This window comes from Propithecus coquereli, unplaced genomic scaffold (assembly GCF_000956105.1).
Source record: "Propithecus coquereli isolate 6110/MARCELLA unplaced genomic scaffold, Pcoq_1.0 Scaffold281, whole genome shotgun sequence".
NCBI classification, from domain to species: domain Eukaryota; kingdom Metazoa; phylum Chordata; class Mammalia; order Primates; family Indriidae; genus Propithecus; species Propithecus coquereli.
In genome coordinates this window covers 1294673-1301135 of record NW_012148408.1, presented here as the reverse complement: position 1 = coordinate 1301135, position 6463 = coordinate 1294673, and positions in this window count along the sequence as shown.

The window sequence follows — 6463 nt, the reverse complement described above, 5'->3', positions numbered from 1 at the left end:
TTCCAGATGGTAAAGGAGCACTTTCAATTATATGAGTAGTTGTATTAATAACAATAGTGTATTTTGGGTTTTGGTGGCCATTTGAGATGTAGTTATTTTTATTGATGTTCCAATTATGATCTTAAAACATCTAAACTTTAATAAGAATTTTCAAACTAGTTTTATTTATCAAAGGTAATCAAAGTCACATGAACTAAAAAGCATTTGAAATTTTTCTTATGTTCTTAATAAAATATTGGATTTAAGTGTTTACTTTTAAGTCAATTAATCAGAGGGTTTTTTTTTTTACATATTTTGGTAGTAAAACATCACATACACATGACAATAGACACACAAAAATGTGGACATACAGACAGAAATAGATATTTTTAAGTGAAACAAGGAAGAAAATTTATATTTTGAAAGCACAGGGTTAGAACCTTAGGCTTAAATATTGTGCTATCATTTATTTATGCCAAGGGAAGGAAAAAGGTTGCATGTAAAAATCTCAGTTAAGCCTTTCCCAAGAGTTTGAGAGAGGAAGTCTGTGGTATTAAAAGGAGTTGGGTGTCTAACTTAACCATAAAATTTTTTTTCTCAGTGAAGGGGAGGACAATTGGGTAGTACTAGAAAAGAATGAGGAAAGACCTGATCTCCCAGTGAATAGAGGGGCCATGGAGTACATGGGTTGGGGTGGGGCTTGTATTTTACCTTTTATTCTGACAATGGAAATAGGGGAGGGAAGTAGAGGTTCCAAAAATTTAGAAAAAGTAGCATAAGTGGCCTGGTATTAATCAGAAAATCAACCTATTACCTGTGACAGAGAGAGTTAACCAAGGGTCAGCTATTTCAATGCTGTGAAGTGAAGTCTTTTTTGAAGCTGGGGTCTGTCAGTCAGACTGAAGTAGTCCCAGAAGGTCCATGGGTATGGAGGATGTCAGCTTAGGGGGCACCCCAGTTCTGGAAGGTGAATGTGTCCCCTGTCTCAAGGAAAGGGCAATCTCACTTCCAGTGTCCCTCCCTTTTGTAGAGAGGGCACAGTCTTGGCAGAGGCCTCCTGGGACATGTCTTATTCCAGTCCTGGAGAAGAGTGTGGTCCTGGTGTCTTCGTGTCTGAGTCTCCAGGGTAACTCTGTCTCTAAAAAGCTTTACCTATAGTGGTAGCCACCATTTGGAAAACTTCTTTCTGTTTTAGGACTCCCTGTCGATCCTGTTTCCTCTTTTCCTCTCTCTTCTTTTCATCTCTGTTATCAAAGACCTTGGATGCCAGATTTAAAAGTTTCTCTTGTGGAGTTTGAGGCCCCTTTTCAGGTTTTTGGAGTTTAGGCCAAATATCGGGGGCCGACTGGGAGATGAAGTGTGTTGTTAATATGGATTGTCCTTCCCTGGTGTCAGGGCATAAGTAAAGAGGTAAATGGCCTCAGACAGTTGTGAAAGGAAAAGACTTGATTTTTATTCTGTCTCTGAGTGATGTCTAATGTCTTTTGACCCAGCAACCTCCCAAAGAGGGAGCTGGTGTACAGGTAGGGAGGGATTTTGGAACAGCCAGCCGGCACGAGTGTGGCCGGGCAAGAGTGGTGGAGACGGAGAAGAAGGAGGAGGAAGGCGAAAAGGGAGGAGCTGAAACAGAAACATCATCTGGAAAATGAAGATGGGGGAGAGCTGCAGGGGTAAGGAGTAGTATGTGGCAGGCAGAGCAAAGATCAGGATGTCTAGCAAGTTCAAAGAAAGCCTGTACATAGGGAACTTCAGACCACTTGTGGAGCCACTGGCAATAAAAGTCAAGTTGTAGAATGATTAAGAGATCCATTCTTGGGCCAAATTTTCTGGTCATTTAATTTATATTGTGGCCAGGCTGTATTCTGATAGAAGACTAAATGTCTGGGATGGATGTCAGTAAGTCCCAAAGTTTCCAAATTTTTAAGGAGACATCCCAGTGGGGAGTCTTTTGGTGGGGCCAACTGAACATTGTCCGTGGTGATAACTAGGAGAAAAAAGGGAAGGACTTTAGGGACACACATTGAAACACTGAGATTCTAAGTGGGGTATCCACTAGACCGCCTAGGTGTGGTGACCAAACATCAGGCATCTCTGAAGTTCTGAGTCAGACTGAAACAAAACTTAGGGCATTGGCCAGAAAGTGGGCATCCTGAGTTCTGATCCAGACTGAAACCTAGAGAGCTTCCCGCAAAGCCGGGTGTCCCTGGGTCTGGGAGAAGTCCATGAGAGGCGGTTAGGAGGTGTCTCTCCAAGGCACCCCCCACCCCCGAGTGGTAGACCCAGCACCAGGATGCTCTATAACCACAAAGCTGCTGGCTCTTTCTCAAGTATATCACTGTTTTCAAAGTCCTAGACACTTATCAGATTCCAAATGGTATGAGGATGCCAAGAAGGATGTCCTGGGAGCTGTGTAGCAGAGGAAGGAGCAGTTTTGAGACAAAGGCAGAAAAGTGAGTTCCCCGTGTGGTGGTAGAGAAGTGGCTCCCCATATGGGCCACCAAATGTTAGGGTGGGAACTCGTGTCCACACAAAGATTCTCAACACAAAGATTAGAATAGTTTTAAAGAAGAAAGTTTATTTTACTTCCCAAAGGGAGGGAAGGGCGGGCATGGCATGAAAGAAAGAAAGGAGAAATGCCAGCAGACAGGGTAAGGGGTTTGGGCTTTTTATGGGGACACAGAGAAAAAAAAGAGGGAACAAAGTGATGGCTGCCAGCTGAAAGCAAGAGGGCCCTGTGAAATGGCTGTGTCTGTTTTTCTTTTTCTTTTTTTGCCTCTTCTTCATGAGGCTGACTTATCAGTTTTCTTGGAATGTGGTCTAGCAAGAGCTACAGAAGCATCACCCTCCTTCTATCTGTTCAGTTCTTTTCAAGTGCTGTGATAACAAACTCTTAGAGGCAGGTGGTTTATCTTAAAGACAATGAGTGAAGCCCCAGGTGGTTAATCAAACAAGGGGCAGTTGTGTTGTGATCTTTTTCTTCAAAGGGGCAATTATGTGTTTTTTCTTTCTGTTAGATTGTTTCTTTTTCTCTGTTAGATAGTTTATTAGCAAGGCCATCCTATTAAGAACTAACAAATAAATTCAGCAAAGTTCCAGGATACAAAACAACACACAATCAGCTGTGTTTCTATACATTAAAAATGAACAGTCCAAAAAGGAAATCTAGAAAGTAATTCCATTTACAATAGCACCAAAAAGAATAAAATACTTAGGAATTAACTTAATCAAGAAAGTGAAGGCCGGGCGCGGTGGCTCACGCCTGTAATCCTAGCACTCTGGGAGGCCGAGGCGGGCGGATCATCCTGAGCTCAGGAGTTCGAGACCAGCCTGAGCAAGAGCGAGACCCCGTCTCTACCAAAAAATGGAAAGAAATTAACTGGACAGCTAAAAATATATGTAGAAAAAATTAGCTGGGCATGGTGGTGCATGCCTGTGGTCCCGGCTACTTGGGAGGCTGAGGCAATAGGATTGCTTGAGCCCAGGAGTTTGAGGTTGCTGTGAGCTAGGATGACGCCAGGGCACTCGCCCCAGGCAAGAGAGTGAGACTCTGTCTCAAAAAAAAAAGAAAGTGAAAGACTTATACACCGAAAACTACCAAAACATTGCTGAAATAAATTAAAGAACACATCGATAAATGGAAAGACATTCTGTGTTCACAGATAGGAAGACTTAGTATTGTTAAGATGTCAATACCTCCCAAAATGAGCTACAGATTTAGTGAAATCCCTATGAAATCCCAAATGATATTTTTGTAGAAATAGAAAAATCTGTCCTAAAATTGATATGAAATCTCAATGGACCCTGAATAGCCAAACAATCTTGAAAGAGAAGAACAAAGTTGGAGGGTTCACAGACATCTCTCTACCACTGTGTGACCTTGGGCAAGTTGCTAAACCTCTCTGTTCCCAAGTTTCCTCTTCTGTAGATGAGGACAACAACATCACCCATCTCACAGGGCTTTTATGAGCATGAATAAATGTATGGAAAATGCTTAGCACAGAGGCTGAAACATAGTAAGCACTATATAAAGAATAGTGTTAGGGTGGAAAGCCTAATAGGTGCTCATGGTCCAGGTGGAGAAAGATTTCTCATGCAGAAATTGATATAAAAGTCAAAAAACTTTATTTTATCCTTTAGAAGGACAGAGAGAATGAGAGAGTGAGAGAGAGAGAGCGTGGCATCCCGAAGAAAGAAAAGGGGGTGCTAGTAGTGAGGCCAAGCAGCTTGCTGATTTTAAGGGGGACAAAGAGAAAAAATTAGTGAGGCAGCAGAATGTCAAAGTCCAAGAGTGGGTTTCCTGCCTTTCCTTGGAGAAGGGATTATCACAGCAGGTGTGACTCTGCCCTTGAGCTTCGGTTGAGGCTGTAGCTCCTTCTTCTGCTGTTTATTCCAGAACTCTATAAAAGCAGATTATCAAAAATGCAAATTCTCAATTTTGAAAGAGAGAGATTTACATTTCTTTTCCATTCATTCAGCTCTTTTCAGAAGTTATGCAAAACAGAACTGCAGAGTGCCTGTTGGTGAGAGAACTCATAGGATTGATCTTTAACTATTCCTGGGGCAATTGTGGGATTAGGTGTTTTCCTGTTATTTTTGCAAGGCTGCCCCTTTCAAACAGCTGCTTATTATTTTTACTAATGTTACTTCCTGGACTGCTGGGGGAGCCTAGAGAATTTCTACACGGATATGTGGCTCCCTTATAAGTGGTTCAATCAAGTGATTTCTGAGAAGTATTTTTTTTTTTTTTCTAGAGCAAAGTAAGACTTAGAGCCAAGAGCCAAGAAAGGAAATTAGCCAGAGAGCTGAATCACTTGTCTCACCCAGACAGGGAAATCCCCATGGCTGCCATGCTCAGAATGCACTGGTTTAATAGCATGGGGAAATTGGGGAGCTTGTTTCCTGCACTTTGACTTGACATTGACAGCATGGGGACAGCCCCAGTCCTTGCCTCCCAAAGCCAATTCATGCCATCTATTGAACACAAAATAACACACTGTCCGAGAGAGAAGATTGTTACTCATTATCCCTGCCATTCACTTAGCACCCTAGGAAGGAACCTGTGCCCTCCAAAAGACACACAGCTAAAAATAATCCATCACCGAGCTGTCCCCCAGCTGAAAACTTTCTCATTAAGAAGGCTGGAATCAGGAGATAGAATGTCTGCATTTAATTCTGCCACCCCTCCCTTGTGGGATGCATTGGTTATCACTCCAGAGAAGCTGCAATCTCCCCTGGGAACGACCTACAGGCCTGATGGGGGTCACTGTGGTGCTAAACATTTCTGACAAGCATTTGCAATGCAGTTACTTGCAGGTGGCTGTAAAAGAACCAGAAGGGAGAAGGCAGGAAAACAAGTGAATTGAATGCCACTGAAATGTGTATCCGAAAAGTCGCCTTTGCATACAAAGTTAAATGTTGGAACTTGGCCCGCCCAGCTTGTCTGCTGGTTCAGGAGGGAAAGCCAAGGGCCAGGACGTTTGCCTTTGGGCACAGGCCACTCTTACCGTAGATGCCAAGCCTGGATGTTATCCACCATCCCAGCAAGACCACACTCCAGGTGGAAATGCCAAAATGTGCACACTGGGAATTTCCAACCGCTGAAGCTTCTGCTCAGTCCGTGAAGTCAGGCTGGTGTTTGTGTCAGGACTTTGGCCAAGATTCCCCTGATTATTTCACTTTCTCTCTTGACAGCATCACATGGCGGCAAACACACTATTGAGCAACCAGTGGAAAAAGAAGGCACGGGGGTTTCTGGTGGCTTGCTCAAGCTGGCTTGTTTGTGCTACCTGGGACTCTGAAATCCATCCTTCAGGAACTAAACTCATTACGAGCACCCACCTCTCATCCCTGAACCAAAACTAAATATAAATGTGACATCGCTCAGGCATTGATGCTGTCAGGGAGAAAGGAAAACTTCCCCTTTGCCCCTTGAAATTTCACTGAAAGATCAACTCACAGTAAGGCAGATTAATAAGAGAAGGAGATGACAAATTTATTTCCTGTGTGCAGGGGGAGAATCACAGAGTGATTACCCAATATCTCAGTGGGATCCAGAAGTTTACATACCCCCATTTTAGAGGGGAAGGAGACATGAGGAATATAGGTAATTCTGTTGAGGAGCGATAAATGGTTGCTGGGAGGATGAGTAGCTATGTGGGAGAATGAATGGATGGGGATGGAGGGGAAACAGATGGACCTGTATGTTGGGGTGGAAAGCCTAGTAGGTGCTCACGGCATGGGTGGAGAAACATTTCTCATGCAGAAATTAAGATATAAAAGTGAAAATTTATTTTCTCTTCAGAGGGGGGAGAAAAGAGGGGGTGGCAGAGAGCAGGGAGATGGCGTGGCATCCCAGAGAAAGAGAAGGGGGTGCCAGCAGTGAGGCCAAGCAGCTTGCTGACTTTAAGGGGGATGAAGAGAAAAAATTAGTGAGGCAGCAGAATGTCAAAGTCCAAGAGTGGGTTTCCTGCCTTTCCTTGGAGAA